The sequence below is a fragment of the Conger conger genome, chromosome 1, assembly GCF_963514075.1.
Source record: "Conger conger chromosome 1, fConCon1.1, whole genome shotgun sequence".
Lineage (NCBI taxonomy): Eukaryota > Metazoa > Chordata > Actinopteri > Anguilliformes > Congridae > Conger > Conger conger.
The window spans coordinates 72,742,081-72,760,592 of NC_083760.1; the positions used below are offsets into that span (position 1 = coordinate 72,742,081).

Sequence of the window (18,512 nt, forward strand, 5' to 3'; positions counted from 1 at the left end):
AGAACAGGCTGTGTTTCTGCAGTGCCACTGAAAAGCTTAGAGCTCTGTGCCAGCACAAGAATCCGACAAATGGGATCCTCATTTTCATTCATGGTGGACTGTGGATGAATGAAAACTGATGCAAATGACTGGCAAGGGAAATGTAGCTCTGAGAATGAATGGGTTGACCTGTCTGTCTCAGTCCTATTTTTGGAAAATCTTTCGAGCACAAGTTTCAATCAAATGTTTGAAATTGTGTAAAAGCAATACTTTAGATGGCGACTGAAGTGTTTTAGGTGCCTTTCTGAGAAGTTTCAGGGCAGCTGATCCCATGAATCCTCATTGGAGAAAACCAATTTTAACAACAGCCTGTAAGTAGTTTGGCGAACTTTCCTGGATGTTTGAGCGTTAAGTGTTTTAAGTATTAGCCTAGCCCAGTAGAACCACCCAGGAGGGACATGGCCTGTCGTGTGATGACTCAATGGCTTTACCCTGAGCCTGATGGATCTGTGTGAAATTCTGCTGCAGACACAATTATCACAGCAAAGTGACTCACTGGTCTGATGACTATGCAGGGCAGCTCCCGAATTGGAGTTAGTCTCAGTGTCACGGCAATTCTTTGCATGGGCTTTTCTCTGTAGGCAATAACTGTCAGGCAGCAGTTTTATTACATTTATTGACTCTAGACACCATCTTTTAAAATTTTTATCATTGTATATAGGCAACTAGCACTCCTAGCCTTGCAACATCCCGCGTTGGCTGTGAAGTTGTGAAAGCGGCAGGTGGACATGGCTTTGAAACCATCATCATAGAGACCCGTATGGAGCCATGAGATGACGGCCGCATGTGAGCGAGGTGTAATTGGAAGCGGAAGCAGGAGCGTGCTCAGGTTACCCGTGGCAGCGGTTTCATTGCGTCCGCGGCGCTGCTTGGTGGGCTGTGCGCAGAGTCGCCTGGAGGAGGGGCCATCCTTCTCGTCCCTGTGGAGGACGCGTGGGTCTACGGCGTGGAGTCCCACAGTCCGGCTCATGAAGCCAGCACTGGAGATGTAAACCCGAGGGGAGCGTTCTCCAGAGGACTCCTCAAACAGCTGCTGGGCGGGGCCAGGGCTGGGTTCAGGGATCGGTTTCAGGGCCGGGCCCAGAGAGGAGCTACTCCCATGGGGCTCCCTGCTTTCGAAAGACCGCGTCCTGTCCATAAGCAAGGAGCACATGAAATGCACTCTAGGTTATTAGGACAGAATGGCAAGGCTTCTCCCTTTCGTGTGCAGGCTGGGGTCAGACATGAGCCTAGGACTGTGTTAATGGAGTGCTTAGCTAAATTGCAGAAGACTGTTTCATTCAATTATTCATGAGTAAACAGTGGGGTTGAATGGTTGAGGGACCTACTTTTTTAACTTGGTTTGAATGTACTTCAAATGGCAAACTGCATGTCTTCATTGACATTTGACAAGGAATTGAGATGTGTATCATAACTTGGTCAGTAATTTAAACAACAACCCCCCCCCCCCCCCCACAGTGATTTCAGCCACTTCTAAACTTGCGGGGAAGGATTAATGAATTAACCCCTTTGCGTAAGTCCCCTACTGGCCGTGGTGCTGGTGTCAAGAGACTGCTGGACTCCGACATTCAGTGATCATGCTACCATACTGAGAGAGGAAGAAACAAACTGTGTTCTCCTGTTTCATTACTAAGGGAAAACAAGAAAATGATGTGAAATGTGGGGCTTCTAAGGGCAGCCATTGTCCATAGTTCTGCCGGTTAACAAGCTCCCCCTTCCCAGTCTCATCTGGAACGAGTGTGACCCAATGGCATTTAGCATTAACTCAAGGATATACAAATCTTTGGTGGTGAGATGTTCGTATTCTGTCATAGCAACAAGATGAAGCCAAAGATAGCCTCAAGGTATTCCAGTACGTGAAAAACACTGCTCACTGAATCACAAAGTAAACAAGATGAATTCTTATGCAATTATGCCATATCATTCTTCTATCAATATCTGTGATTAAAATTTGAGTACTTATACAATCTTGTTTATTTTGCCTTTACATGTATAGATGTCCAATTCAGGATGCAGTGGTCACTTTGTCTTGTATAATCAGTTTTTTCAAACAAAAACAGGTAAGGGGGGTAAGGCATTTACATTGCCCGTGCGTCGCACCCCAGTTGCTATTTATGGCGTAAACCCCAGAATGTTTTTTTTCCCACTACGGCTTTAGGCAGTTGTCTATAACGTTACGCAGTAACGTAAAGGCATGCGACTTTTCGTTATTCTTTTTGTGTGGTTATTGGAAGTCTTGACCTCTTTTTGCTGACTCATTTTTAGGCGTATAATATTAAACACCAGTCATGTGCTTCATATGTTTCTTTCTCAAAACAGAATAGCCAATTTTTCACTAACCTCGCAATGACACGTCCTCGCATTTTATGCAATTGAATTTGCAGTGGTGTAGCCCCCGGTGCACAAGGGGCTGGCCATTTGTTCATTAATAGTGCCATTTCCATTTTGGCATAGAGTGAAAACCGCTGTCTAACTTGGATATACATTTTACCTAAGACTGCAATTCCTCACTTAGCTATTCAGTCGACACCTGAAAAATCTGCGTTCGCATGCAGCTGAAGTGACAGGTAATGTGACAGAGATGAACACAAGTTTACACATATCAAAACATGCATTTCTATATGGCCTTCATAATAGCAAAAAGTCACAGTTGGTATTGATAATGATTTTCTTCATAATCACCGGAATCCTTGTTCGCATTCTCCTGTTCCTTCTTGCGTTTCTTTGCTACAATAAAAGTAAGTCCGGGCATTGTGTAGCGACAACTCCACAACTCACCCAAAGTTATCTTAACCAGCTAGCAAAGAGCCAATGGAATCACATAGGTTACGTCATTTTTATACATTTAGAAAAAAAGCAAAAATGTTTTAACCAAAAACCCTGGGGGTGCTGTGGAGGAGCGGAGCACATTTCTTTGGGGCCTACAGCACCCCCTAGCGGCCCCAGGGCAACGCCAGGGTATGCCGCTTACATTTAGCATCATAGTTATGCCCATCACCTTCAGATTTTGCACATTTGAGCTTATGACTCAAGTTTATTTCCTACCTGTTTGTAACTCAGTATTTAATTGCTAATTTATTTAATTTATATATATTTATATATTTAGAATACAAACTTAATTTAGTTTATTTTTATAAATAGGTATATTATAAAAATAAACTAATGTTTATTTGTCAGTGACTAAGAGCAATAGCAGTTTGTTTGAATGCCTCCTTTGAATGGAAGTGTAAGAAGATGGATAGAATGTTGCTATTTTTCGCTTCGTGTGAAAGAGGAAATATGGAAGCACAAGTGTTCAGAGGCTTATCACTGTCTGTGTAGTGTGCTCTGCCCATTCTGAAAACACAAAGAGGAGTTCGTATTACTCATGGCAGATGTGAAAACAAGTCAGGGAGTTCACAGGCTGAGTCCAGCAACCTCACAGCTGCTCTATTCTACAGGACAGGTTTGTTGCTACTTGATATTTTTTGGGGTTTTTATCACGATGCCAAAAAACACAGGCTTTTGGAGGTAGCCGTACAGTATCAATGTCTGTGCTTTCTATGATCAGACGGCTAGTGACGGCCAGTATCCGCTGAGCCTATAACTTTTTTTATGTTCATTGGCACAAACCAATGCACATAGGTTTGCTTTAAGCTTTATATTATTCAAATGTTTAGCCTAAATTGGCTGAATGGTAATCACATATAGCAGCTTTGTTGTTATTATGAATGCAAATGCCTAACTGATAAAAAGAAGAAGAAAAACCAGTTGAAAAGGAATGGGGCGTGAGTGCTGCTTTGGCCAAGCCGCAGTTGTGGGTTTGGGTTAGCCTCCGCGGGCTGTCTCTGCGGACTGGAAGCAAAAGTGCTGTGTACTTATTGGAGGGTATTTTAAATTCAAGGCGACAAGCCTCTTTCTGTGATATGTATTGTACCATCCTGGAGTTCACGGAAAAGGTGTGGCTCAAGAATATTCCACTCCCTTTTATGGTGGAAGGCCAAAGAGTTCCTTCCTCCGTTTTCCTTAATTCTTTCTATGCAGAATTACCGTGCGCAGAATAAATGAGTATATCTGGATTGTAATGAAGTTCCAAAGATTACAAAAGTGTTCTGGCATACTTGCATTGTGGTTATCACCAAGCTGAAGTTCAGGGGGCCTCCATAATTTCACAAACAAGGGGGCCAACAGGACATTTATATCCATGGGTCTAACTAGATGGCAACTCTCAGAACCATGCTTATACTGATCAATTCCCTCTGTTGGTTGATGCCTTGTGACAATGTATACTCTTGGTTGACAACAGCGACAGCCACACCTCCCTGACTAATTCTGCTTTAGCTTAGCATTAGCATCCTTAGCATCAGCTATACGAATAAAATCATGTTCGTATGAACATGTTTAACAGTTAATAATTCCCATGACGTGTATTATTATTCTTGTAGCTATAAGTATTCACCTCATGCCACAAACCTCATTGCAATAAATTGGCGTAGAGTGCTGCTTGATATGCTGAAAACATGTTATTACAGGGAGTGTGTTCCTGGTTAGTTTATCTGTCAGGGGGACAGGAAATATTTGCAGGGATTAACGTGCATTCCTGCACATAACCAAGGATGGTGGTTCTTCTGAGTAGAGATGGTTGTGGCTTGTAGGAAAAGCATTAATCTTCAATGCCCCCTGGTGCTTAGGAGCCAGCAGGCTACACTGTGGATGAACTGTGAAGGACTTTTACCACGCTGCAATCATGTTATTCCATGCAGAAGAGAAATCCCAGAAATTAGTGTACTAGTGTACTAAATTGGTTGTTAAGTGAATTCTTATTAATTTGGCTTGGTCATATGGCTAATGTTGCTTATAAGGATTGAAACACTAGATTGATGGCACTAGTTGATATATTCTTCAAGGGTTCAAATTCTATCTGTGGTCATGCTAGGACTCGGAAACTTTCCTCTTGGGTCCTCATCGCGCTTGTCCCTCTGTTCGATTTGCATTCATTGTACTGGATAACATTGCTCTGGATAAGAGCGTCTGCTAAATGCCTGTAATATCATGTATTGTAGACTGCTGTAGGTTGTAGCAAGCCTCAGCTTAGCTATTAGCTATCATGTGATCATAAAAAGTTTACTTTTTTTTTTTTTTTTTTTTTTTTTTTTTTTACAGAAGCTTGTTTGGAAATTTTTGTCCTAAGACTAAGAGGCATGGGTGGAGATGAGTACATTTCAGCATGCAGTGAGTGCATTAGAATGAGACGCTGAGCCCCCTCGTGTTTGTCCTTCAGCCTGTGCTGTAGATGACTTCTTCCCAAGCTCCCACCATGTGGGTGAAAAGGGCAGGAACAGACACCTGTAATTTGTTGTGATGTGTTGAAGAAAATGGCAAATACTGAGGCAATCTCTGTTAACCATAGGAAATAAATAGCCGATTCAGGTATCGTAAGCATCCTCAAATCCGTGATAATGCCTGTTCTGGTTAGATGTGGGATTATGGGCATTTTATAATGTGGCGTGACAGGTGTTCGCATGTGCTAGTGTGCATGTGTGGGGTTTGTAGGGAAATGCATGCCTGGGAGTCGTTTTTAAGTGATTCATTTGGAATTCTTGCTCCAGGGCCAACAAAATGCTCAAAGAATGTTTAAAAGCTTTTTGGAGAAGTTTGAATAAAGCCAAGGTAGGCATTAGCATGTCAGCTTCACCAATTTGAGAATGTGGCACACGCTCTGTCTGCTGGATGTGAGACCATCCGTTCATCATTTCTGTACGCTTTTTGTACCATATACACGTTTATGGGCAAAGAGCTGTTATCAGCCAATGCAAATGACTTACTTCACAATGCTGTCATTTATTGAAAATTTCTCTTGCTACTAGGTATACCTTTCGAAACATACGTTTTTACGAGCCTACTCATTTTCTAAATGAGTCCCGATGATGTCACTTCTGCCATTTACAACAAGTTTATCTTCATATAATGACATGTTTACTCTCAGGGGAGGCAAATGACAGCTTTGCTATAGAGTACTGGGTGATGCCTGCACTGGGTGTAACCGAGTTAATGATATTGTCTTGTGTTTTGAGTCGATAAATGTCCGAATCCCATACAGTGCTGTAGCTTTCCTTACATCCAGCTTATATCAGTATATTATGGTTTTCAGATTGCTAACTTTCAAATGTTATTGTGCTTCATTTCTTATAGTTGTGCTGTTACATTGGATGATACTAAAAGGAGGTAATTTAAACAATAGCAGAAGGTAGATGGCAATGGCTGATCAATTTGGGTATGGTGCAGGCGTAAAATCGTATCATATGGAACAAAGCTGGAACTTTTTGTCTGATCCTAACCCCCAGTCCTCCCAGGTGTTTCATTAATGAACTGGGTGTGTTGCCTTGACCCAGTGCTGTTCCTGAAACAGGTCATATTTGCTCAGTCAAATACCATGTACTGCTCAGCCATGTTGTCAGTGCTCTATTCCACGCTGGAATTAGTGTGACGTTATTCAAGTTTAAGTTCAGCTCTTTTTACACATGGACAGGCTACACATGCACACACAAGTTCTGGATAGCTAGTGCTTTTGCAGAATCTTGTAGGTTGAAGGGATCGTTGCGATCTTGTTGGGATAAAAAATGAGAGCGCTCAGAGTCGGAGAACATTCCGGTGAGCCGTGTGGATTTTTACGTATGCTTCTGTATCAGTCATCCACAGGTTCCTGTTATTGTGGCCCCTGTTTGCAGAATAACTGTTGATCTTTCCATCTCTGTTTTGGACACTGCAGCAAAAAAAAAAAATGTTTCCTAGGCTTGAAATGGCACCGGCTAAGCTTAAAAGTGGTACCAGAGTCTTTATTGGGGGCTTCTGTATGTCATTCCGCTGCTGGAGACCGTGCACAGATCTAAGATTCATTATAAAACACCGCTGGAAAGTATGATGAACTCTTACAGTACTTGTAAACTCTCACTAAACTATTGTGCATTGCAGCTGAATTTATTGAAATTGCACTTCACTAAAAATGATGCAGAAATGACTTGCAGAAAGGTATCCTGGCATGGTTCCTTTTAAACCCATAGTATTACACTGTGAAGTAATCATAGATTTTATGAACTGGAACTTCTATATTGTATTGGATGTTGTATAGAATGTGCTGTCTGGGATCCTCAGACCCCTCAGAATCTGCTGGTTGTGGTCTGTGTGCTGGCAGCTATATGCCCACTTTCCATCCACAGCGCTGCTGCTGCTGCTGCCTAAATATGCTGTGCACTGGTCACATTGTCCAATTTTATTCACTGTGTTCAATGGCTGATAGTCTGTATAATTCTCAATTTATTCTTAGACACGTTATTTAGGTAGGTCTTAGTAATAAATTACTAATAAATGAGTAATAAACACAGATTAATAACACATAGAGATGAAACTATGCAATAAAAAGGCTAGTGGCCCATGTACTGTGTAGGTAATCCAAAGGGCTGTGACCACGCTGCTTGTACACACAGAAGAGCATTGGAGATTGTGCAGAATGATTAATGTACCCCATTCAGTTCTCAGGCTGCATACCTCATGATGTGTTTACAACAGCGGCTTAGAGTTGTAAAAACATTTATAGAGAGCGTTAACTGATTTGGTCAAATGTTTCTTTCTCTCTGACATGGGTCTCACGAGACTACTGCTTTAAAGGGGCAGTTCAATTTGAAATTAAGGTATGTTTCCACTTTCCCTGATTAGCATGTCCATCCAGTTTCGCTGAAATGTGACGCTTTCGAGGTATTGGCTGCAGCTCACCCTGATGAGGCTCCTTGCGGGTCGCATTGCCCTAACGTCCCCGCCACTCAAGTTTCATACTCGTCTGCCTGTAAGAGACTTTGCGAAGAGGCTACGCAGTTGGCGTAATTTGGTAGTAGCTTGATGAAACCTTGCAGAAATTAGGCTCTGGATGACCGCAGGATTATTTCTGTGGAAGTTTCTGTGGAAGTTTTGCATTTTATCAGGAAAACTCGTCGCATTTCAGATAATGGGCCAACACCATGTATGTGGAAACATACCTTAATTACATTTTTTGGTTAACTGCCCCTATAAGAACAAGGTTTAGAAGGGAAATAAAACTGGTAGAAAATGAAATGAAAATTCTTCTCTAAATCCGTCTAAATGGCAGTGTTCTTGGAACTTGCAGAGTCATGGTTTTAGTGGCGAGATTTAGAGCTGCTGGCAGTATAGCAGGTAGAGAACTGGGCTGGCAATGCAGAGTTTTGTAGCTTTGCACCCTGCCCTGCTGCTCTTTTATCCTGGAGGTACTTTGCCTGAGTTACTTAAGCATAGGCTAGCCTACATCCATCTGTTCAAGTGGATACTGTGAAAAACTGTTAAGTCGCACTGGATGAGAGTGTCTCCTGCATTCACGTAATGTAGTGCATCTGAGATTTCTGCTGGAGATACACTGAGGTCCTACAGCCTTTTAATTGCCACTGAGCTCAGCTCATTCTTCTGTGCTTGATTTAGTGTACTGTCCTGGTATCATTCAAGTGAAACTGATAAAAAGCAAATGTGCTTTACTCAGTAATACACAGCATTGCTCTCTTTGTCAGCCTGTTTTAAGAGTGGCTTTATTACACTAATGACATGTTAATTACACGTCATGTGAATGATGTCATCAAACATTTTATTTGTATTTTTTTTGTTGAAGATTAAGATGTACATGTACACTAATAAAGGCACTTCAATACTTAAATTGTTGATTTATTTTCTAAGGGCATGTGTCAGTTTTCTCCCAACTCAAAATGCCTTGAATGTGCAAAAGATAATGAACAGACCGCCTCTATGCCTGTGCAATGCTGAGAATGAATGCTTGGTGTGGCAGTGTGGTTATAATTGCATTTTCAGTTCCCAGGTAGGACTCTGTTCCCAGGCTTTGTAACCTTCAGCAGCGTGCTTCAGTAAATATCCAGCTCTATAAATGGGTACTGTCTAAAAATGAGAGAGTTGTGTAAGTCTCTCTAGTTAACAGTGTCTGCTGAGTAATGTAATGTAAGATAATGGTCCGTTAAGACTCGATATGAAACTACCAACATCGTTTTTACAGTGTATTAATTAATTGCTATGTTTCTTTATTCATTGGGGTTGTATACTTATTTTTACCAGGTACTGCAATTTTCAGCAGGAAGTACATACGAGTACATGATTCCGTTCTGCCTTGTGATTTTTGTGGTATGATCATCGTGTTACCTGTACATTACTGTACAGTCTCGTACATTACTGTACAGTCTCGCACACTGCTTTGCCAAGGCCATGTAGCATACAGTAAGTAGCCTAATTCTGTTAACTTCCTTTATCATAATTGCGCAGAATCCATCAACATGAATGTGTTTCTGTGGTGTTGATGTACTGTAGAATGGAACTGTGCTGGGAGATCTATCTTTCCACTTCTCCCACACTCTCTAGCTTACCGTCTTTAATCAGAAATTGGCTCCCTTCATTTTTCTTGGAGTTTGTCAAATCCCCAGTCGCAAACTCAGAAAATGTCTGCTTTTTAGAGTTTCAGTTTCATGGAGTGACTTGTTGAATTCAAGTAAAGACCTGTTTAGAAAATACACGCCAACAATGCACTCATAGGGTTATGAATTCCCATATTCATAATATCCCAAATCAGCTGTTTACATGATAGAACATGTTTAATATTCAACTCCAAATATGCAGCTGAAACCCTGAAGTGTTTGGAATTTACCGCTTTATATTCTCCCTAATGTTCCATTGACGTGTGGAGGTCTAGACTGTTCTGCCTTACGATTGGAGCGTGTAAACCCGATACTGAAAGGACCATGAAATATTGCTGTTTCCCGTTTGACTCACATCAAAGAGTTTACACAGAGGCCATTCTGTAACCGTAATACGCACACCCACACCCAGCCCAGTGGTTAGTTTACAGTGAGGTCATCGAGGGAGGCTCTCACAGTTCAACAAGATAAGCACCTCCCCAACTCCCTTGTCTGCTGCCACGCACTGCCAGGGACTCCATTACAGAGCCCTGAAGACATTCAGCAACCCCAGGCCCGGCCCGGGTCGGCTGGCACACCAGTCAGCCCAATTAAGCTGGGTAATGACAGCCAATCGGCCTGTGTGGAGAAGTGACTCAGCCCCAATCTGCTCTTCCTTCCGACTCTTTCTGATGTGGGCTGCTTCGTGCTGTCCTGCTTACTCAGGGATCCAGTCCCAGCTGACCTGCTGTTTCTATGAAAAGTGTCTTTGCACCAAAGTCTGAATATAGCGCGCTAAGTAGGATGCAGAAGTTTTATATGAGTTACCAGCAGATATGGTCACCAGCAGATAATGACATCTGGTGCAGTGGCTTTCTGGCCAAATAATGACTTTATACAGGTGCTTTCTACGATGTTGCAAAAAGTAATAAAGCCGATGTCTCTCCAGGACTTGAGTGGCTTGCTGTTGCTATTACACCCAGTTTCTGTGTCTGAATTTCCTTTGGATTCAGCAGTATGGGGGTGTCCTGCACTAGATTAGTATCATGATCATGTCCACAGAATTACATTTTTCTTAAACCTTTGATTCTGTGTTTTCCTCCTGTAATTTCTTTGCTAGTTCGTGCTGAGATTAGTGCTTGGATGTGTCCCTCCTTTTCATTTGAAAACCCATTCAGGGAGAGCTGTTATTGCTGTTGCCGTCAGTCACACCAGAATGTTGTGAGAGGAAGCCCTCTCTGGCTCCTTCGCACAGAACGGCGATGTGCACAGCCTCCACCGATATTTTCTTTTCTTTTTTCTCTTTCAAAACTTCGGCTCTCAGACGCTTTGAAAAACAATTCCGCTGGAAAGCAAACACTGCGTCCATTCGGACCAGCTGAACTCTACTGCCACGGACACTCTGCTGCGAATGTCAACGAGAGGAAGTGGCCAGATCGCAGTGTGCCAGGCGATCGAGGCGGGAGCACACCCTTAACCCTCCAGCGTTCTGCTTGAGACCCACTATCCAGTCACTCTAACTGGATCCGCTTCACTGTCCATGTACTCAACCCCCAGACATTGTAGTTGCTGTTGTTGTGAGGTGAGTTGTGTTTTGTTGGTTTGCATTCCTTACTGTAGAGTGCTTGTCCATTAACACGTCTTTGTGTCTTCAGCTGGTTATATATATATATATATATATTTGTTGGTTCTTTGGTTTTCCTCTATTGAATAAGAAAAACATTTTTGAGTTCTTGTGCTTCTCACTTATCTTTTGCCATACGAGACTATTTTTGTCTTGGAACCGGAGGCCTTTTCATTAGCCAGTGAGCATATGGAAAATAGAGATAAGGAGTTTGGCGCACATGTCCACACCCCTTCTCCAAGATAGTGTCTCACGCATATCTTTTTTGCGATCTTGTTCAAATTTGCAAACGGAAACCTAAACCTTAGATCAGGGCTGTGTGTTTTTATTATGCAAACACAAGTAGGTCACTGCATCCACTGAAAACCGTCCACAGCACTGTGAAATCGTGATTCACAGGAGTGTCTCTTTCTCTCTTTGTCTCTCTCCCTTTCTCTTTCTTTCTGTCTTTCCCACTCTTGCCATTTCTCTCTGGACTCTGGCTAAACTGGAGCCTGTTGGCAGCCCTGGCAGAAAGTGCGCTGACGCATGGGGGCTTTCCGGATGTTCTGTGGTCCAGGAGAGGGAGGGAGGGGAGGGCATGATTGGGTGATGACCGAATGACGTGGCCCAACAGGGTTGTTTAATCGCCTCTGGATTATTTCTCAATGACACCAGTTGATAAGCTCTTCTGAGGAATAAACCCAAACTTTCTGTGCCCCTGTTTCTTACCTGATTCTCCTGGGCCTGATTTTGGTCAGTGTCCTTCTTACTATGTTATTGGCATGCTGCCTTCAAAGTGTCTTGTATTAACTCATAGAAACGGCACTTATCTTGAAACTATCCAGTAAGGATAGTAGGTAATAGTTTTTGAACCAGAAAATAAGACAGAAAGGTTTAGCATATCATGTGTTTCATCTAGTCACCTTGTCAGTCTTGTCAGATAAATTGGGAAGTTGCAGCCGCTGAATGTGAAATAAGACTAATTTCTCAGTACTCATTACTTGTTTAGCGCAGGCCGTGTTTAAGCGCAGACTGCAGTTGCAGTGTGGGAGTGATGTGACGTGGTGGAGATGTTACAGTCTTCTTCAGTGATGGCGGACAGAGCTCTGCACTAGCAGGATTCCACACCTGCGCCCTGTGAGGGGTGATCTTTTACACCCACTGTCCCCCTAACTCCGTGCTACACCCTGAGTGGGGAGGTCTTTTACACCCACAGTCTCCCCCGACTCCATGCTACACCCTGTGTGGGGTGATCTTTTACACCCACTGTCCCCCTGACTCCGTGCTACACCCTGAGTGGGGAGGTATTTTACACCCACAGTCTCCCCCGACTCCATGCTACACCCTGTGTGGGGTGATCTTTTACACCCACAGTCTCCCCCGACTCCATGCTACACCCTGTGTGGGGTGATCTTTTACACCCACAGTCCCCCCGACTCCGTGCTATACCCTGGGTAATTTTGGTTCCATGTGTTACCTATAAAAGACCAAGCAAGCATGTGAAATCTCATTCAGATTTTGTGACGATGTTGTCCAAAAGTGTGTTGCTCGCCTACACCCCACCCTGTCTCCGTGTTGCACCCTGGGAGGGGAGGGGCAGCGCAAGCTTCCCAGCAGCAGGGGAAACCAGGTCTGTCTTCATTTTCCCACTGTTCAGGAGTTGCAGCAATTAAGTTATACAAGTGTCCCAGGGTTCAGTAGACTAAACAGATTAAACAAGCGCATGGCGGTTATGGCAGTTAAGATGCGTGGCTGTTGGTTTACAGTCTTTTTAATTGGCGTTCTTTTGAGCATATTTATTTGAGCAGTGTTTTTCACAGGTTAGTCTAATGGCAATTCCAAGATGAAATGCAGCCTAAAGTGTTTCTTGATGCTGATCCAGGAGGGCTTGCAATTCTTGTTCTGGGTTTTCAAACTGCCTTTAAAGCCGGACTAAATGGGTTGAGTGGCGACAGTGGTTGGTTTAATCAGGAGTGCAGGCAGAACACAAGCTCACAGACGCCAAAGCTCCTCTGGGAACATGCTTGAGTGGCTCGGAAAACCGGAGTGGTGAAGAGGGGAATGTTCACCTGTCCTTTCAAGCCCCAGTTTTAGGAACTATGCTGGGCTTCTGTCTCTTGGGTGCTGACTGTGGCTTCCTGGGCTATTGTGCGCACTGGGGAGCTAATGCAGGCTGATAACCGCGGGGTTGCAAGTTTGATTCCCAGACGAGGCCCTGCTATTGCACACCTAGGCAAGATACTCCGCTTCATTCGCTGCTCACATGGATGATGTGTGAAATGCGTGCTGTGTAAGCGAGACTAATCACAACATGTAAGAAAGTCTGCTGAGCAAATAAACAAGGTAATTGTGTAAGCTGGTGCCAGTCCCCCTCTGTGCGAATGGCCTGACCATGGGCCCACAGCAGGGCGTTCTCTGGGATGTGAGGATGAGATTACACAGGCCTGTTCTCTAGTGGGTGCAGGGGACACAGAGGCAGGCCTGCTCTCCAGTGGGGACAGGGGCAGGCCTGTTCTCCTGTGGGCGCAGGGGCAGGCCTGCTCTCCAGTGGGGACAGGGGCAGGCCTGCTCTCCAGTGGGGACAGGGACAGGCCTGCTCTCCAGTGGGGACAGGGGCAGGCCTGCTCTCCAGTGGGGACAGGGGCAGGCCTGCTCTCCAGTGGGGACAGGGGCAGGCCTGCTCTCCAGTGGGGACAGGGGCAGGCCTGTTCTCCTGTGGGCGCAGGGGCAGGCCTGCTCTCCAGTAGGGACAGGGGCAGGCCTGCTCTCCAGTGGGCGCAGGGGCAGGCCTGCTCTCCAGTGGGCGCAGAGGCAGGCCTGCTCTCCAGCGGGGACAGGGGCAGGCCTGCTCTCCAGCGGGCGCAGAGGCAGGCCTGCTCTCCAGCGGGCGCAGAGGCAGGCCTGCTCTCCAGCGGGCGCAGAGGCAGGCCTGCTCTCCAGCGGGCGCAGAGGCAGGCCTGCTCTCCAGCGGGCGCAGAGGCAGGCCTGCTCTCCAGCGGGCGCAGAGGCAGGCCTGCTCTCCAGCGGGCGCAGAGGCAGGCCTGCTCTCCAGCGGGCGCAGAGGCAGGCCTGCTCTCCAGCGGGCGCAGGGAGCCCAGGGGCAGGTCTGCAGTTTTGTGGAGGGGAGGGAATGGCAGGGGCTCTCAGTGGCCAGCATCGTGTAGGCCTTTCTGACTCATTAGCCCTTCAGTTGTGTCCACTGGAGCAGAGCGGATTGCCTGTCTTTCGTCTGAGCACCACAGGACTTGGGCAGATGAGACGAGATTAACGCAGGCCAAATTTCTCAATTGTTCAATTTTTTGTGGATATTTTATTCCCCTCCCTCCTTTTAAAGGGACAAATCACACCATTTTGGTAAATTCACATGTGGTTACTTAAGGCTTATTGTTGTAGCTTCAGTCATCTTATGCTTGATCTTCAGATTGGCCATTAATGCAATTCCCATCAAGTGTTTCATCAGCCTCTGATAGATACAGACAAATACTATTCAGCATACTCCATTATGTCAGCTTGAGGCAAGGGAACCCACAAATGGACATGTACACTTTCTTTTGAAGTAGTCCAAAAGACAGAAACATCAAGGAACAAGTATCAACGCGCTAACTGAATATTTATGGCTGATTTTGAAGTGAACTATTTTTATTTAATATTTCTTCCCAACCGCCTCATGAGGAGTCTCTTGTTCACCCACCTTTTACCTAAAGGGGAGTTGTTGTTTTTTCTCTGCAGTTCTGAATGTTCTCTGTTAAGAGGAGCTTTGCTACTGTTATTCAGTGAGTACGTGGGGCCAACAAGTAACAACCAGTTCTTCTCGTGTGAATGACAGTGGACTGCCTCTCGCCCCAGGGCGATGGTAACTGTAGGCAGCTGCTCTTACATAATGCCGAGTAGTGGGACTGCTCCGCTTTCTCCTGGCGAATGAGCGGACAGTTTAGCACCGATGTGTCTCTGCGCGCCCTTGTGTAATGTGGGCTTAGCCTGGGACATTACGTTACACTGTGTACCCAGTGTAATAAGGCGGCAGGAGTGGGATGATGTTTTCTGCGCAGACCCTCGTTCTCTGTCTGACAGGCCTCTCATTTTCACATTCCCGTTTGTTCTTTGTGTTCCTCGGCCCTTCAGAGACCTCTGTGTGTCTCGCCCTGGTCTCCACCCACGGTCTCACTCAGGGGAAGTCCTTCCCCACACACACATTCCACCTAGACGATCTCTGACCTGATCTTCTCAAGGCCCTCCTGTTTGCCTCTGACTTCAGCCTCTCGAACCTGCTGTTATCAGAGTGGTCAGAAACTCATTTAACAGTGAGGCTCACTGAACCTCTGTCAATATCTCCCAGCAGCACTGCTAATCTTTACTGATAGTGCATTTCTGAGCTTGTATCAGTCTGAATAGTTTGTGTTTCTGCATAGCTGCGTACGTGCTCTGACGTGTCCCACACTATCAAGCCCTGGTACTTTATATAACTGTTTTCTTTATATATCCCACTCTGAAAGAGGTCTAGCTTATGGGGTGGTCTTCGGGTAATGTTAATGCAATTCCTGGTGGGCACCACTTGTCATGAGTCATGATTCTACCTTTTTTTACAGGATATATTGGATATCCCCTATGTGGATATGATGTATTACACATTTCTACATGCAGAGTACACCAGCTTTGACCGTGAGTGCAGACCTGCTGCCTGCTGTTTGAGGGTGAAGCCATGCGTGGTGTGGTCTGCGGCATCGTTACATAGCGCTGTGGGAAAGGCAGGCAGAGAGTCATGCCTAGGTCACCTGGGAAGGGCTCCACAACCACAGCATTTCTTACCACCACAGAAATGACTCATACCACAGGAGTTTAATAACGTTGTTCTTCGCCACTCCCATTTGTAAGCATTTGGCCATTTTTTTACCCTTTTCCAGTATTCAAGCAGCTCGCACTCTGTTATACACTGAAATCACATGTAATGCAGTTCCCCTCCAAAGTGTCACCTTTCATTGAAAAGGACTAGTCTGGTTTGTTATGCGTCTGCATGCTGTCCTTCCACATTTTCCCCAGCACTACTCACACAGTCATTGGTTCTTCTTTATAAGATGGACCGCAGTTGCTCAGCTCGTCCATCACCCATGTGGTCCTGAGGCCAAGTACAAACCTGTGGAAAGCGTATAGTTTTCCCCAATACAACACCCTGCTGTTTGGACCACTGGTAGATAAACTGAGGTCTTGCCTTAGGTGGTTTGGACTACCAGGGCTGCTGTAGAGCTGATGATTCTGACCTGAACTCAACACCGGGAACAGCCACACCAATCTTAGAACCGTTTGCAACCAAAAGAGCAATGGCAACAGTGATTTGATGATCAGCCTATATTTTCTGTGAGAACTTCCAGTCATGGTAAAATGGGGATGAGATGTTGAGGTATTCACTTTTATCATAGAAACCAGAGAGGCAGTGGCAGTTCGTCAGTATTCTTTATGGTGAATAATCCTAATTGTGATTGGTGTATGTATTTTGGCTTTGTGGCTGGATGTTGTTCTGTTGGTTGTTACTAAAATAGTCCATGTAGATTAGTGGACATCATGATTTGACTTTGGCGAACAGGCTCTTGCATTTGTATTGGCTCTAAGAGACCTGACTCGTGTGGTATACGAGTACCATCAGAGGAATTGTCTACATTTAAAAATCCACCACACCTAAAACGGTCTCTTCGGTGACTCTGGTGAACTTTGAGCATTATTGAATTTAGAGAAAATGAATTATGATGCTGATATCAGGTCAGCATAGCTTGCTTTGTGATAAGGAGTGTTTACGTTAGCCGAAGCGGTTTCTCTCCTCTGCCCGTATCTGCCCTTTCTGCTTCACTCTTGTAAACTCACTCTTGTGTTTGTCTCGTTGCACCGCCTATAAAGGACATGCCCTTTCCCACCGGCTTGCTTACATTTAGTGAAGTCCTGGGTCACATGTCCACCCGAGAAATGTAAACAATCAACCGATCTCCTCATTTACCATGTCTGTAATAGGGGTGTGAACGATTAAACGTTTAACCAGTTAACTGAAACCGATTTGGAAACGGTAAAAAAAAAAGTGATAACCGATATTTTTTTCTGAAGGTGAAATTGTAAGCTCAGTTTAAAACAAATGCACGTTCATCACCAAGCGTATTATTGCGGTTCTAAACTAGCAATCGACTAGCTTCAGTATTTCACGCAAGCAATCTGGCCATTTCAGGGGGTTTAAAATGCAAACACCACAGGGAATTGAATGCTACATTATAGAGTTATCAAATCATTTCTGTAGCTGTTGGTTGACTTATGGATTATTGTAATGTTATGTCGTTTCTTAAGGTTCACAGAAGATCCATGTTTATTCATTCAAACTACCGGCAAACTGAACTTCGCTTTCCACTATGCGGTATCTACATAAAAATAAATAAAGCATATAAAATGCATTGGAATATAAAATGCAAGTTTAGCGTTACATAAAAATATATTAAATTGTACAGAGACCTGCATTGGCATGAAAGTAAAATCATTAGACCAGCCGCCTATGCTAAAATAGACCCGGTGTTATATTATATCAGGCAGAAACATATATACAGATTTCATGCCAAACAAGTCTATCAGGCAGAAGCCATAGGGAAGAGGGATGAAAATATGAAGAATTATCATTTTAACCAACGCATTTTAAAAAATTACACATGGTAAATGGTTGGCATTTATATAGTGCCTTTATCCAAAGCGCTGTACAATTGATGCTTCTCATTCACCCATTCATACACACACTCACACACCGACACACCGACGGCAATTCGCTGCCATGCAAGGCACCAACCAGCTCGTCTGGAGCATTTGGGGGCTAGATGTCTTGCTCAGGGACACTTCGACACAGCCCGGGCGGGGGATCGAACCGGCAACCCTCCGACTGCCAGACGACTGCTCTTACTGCCTGAGCCATGTCGCCCACACATGATCGCCCCCACATGATGCACAATGTCATATGTCAATATGTAAATATTTAATTTGGCAAATAGGCTGACTTACTATTATCTGACTTACTATTTTGACATTTAACTATTGAGATGGCCCAAAATAAAGTTTGAAAATGCTGTTAAATTCATCAGTAATCCAGTTTAAAAAATAAAAATAAAAATAAAAAAAATAAAAAAAAAATTTTTTAAATGATACGACCCCTAGCGGTCATAAGCTGTATCGGTTAACCGGTCAACCGTTGAGAAAAATAGGATGGTAGTCGGTTACAAAAACTGATGATTTGTCACATCCCTAGTCTGTAATTGATGTGGCTTCAAACTGACACTTGAAAGAACAAAGACATTCCTTTTGTCATATACATTTTCCCTTGATTCCTCTATCATCTTATCCTTTCCTTGCGTCCTCTGCTGAGTGGAGCTAAGGAAATGAGAGAAGGGTTTTTAAAATTAAAGTACACACCAGTGACA

General features: G+C 44.3%; 1 protein-coding gene across 3 annotated transcripts in view; it reads left to right on the forward strand.

The window, feature by feature from the left end:
* The window catches only part of otud7b (OTU deubiquitinase 7B), a 40,543-nt gene that overhangs the window by 3,214 nt on the left and 18,817 nt on the right, over positions 1 to 18,512 (forward strand). The window lies entirely within an intron of this gene.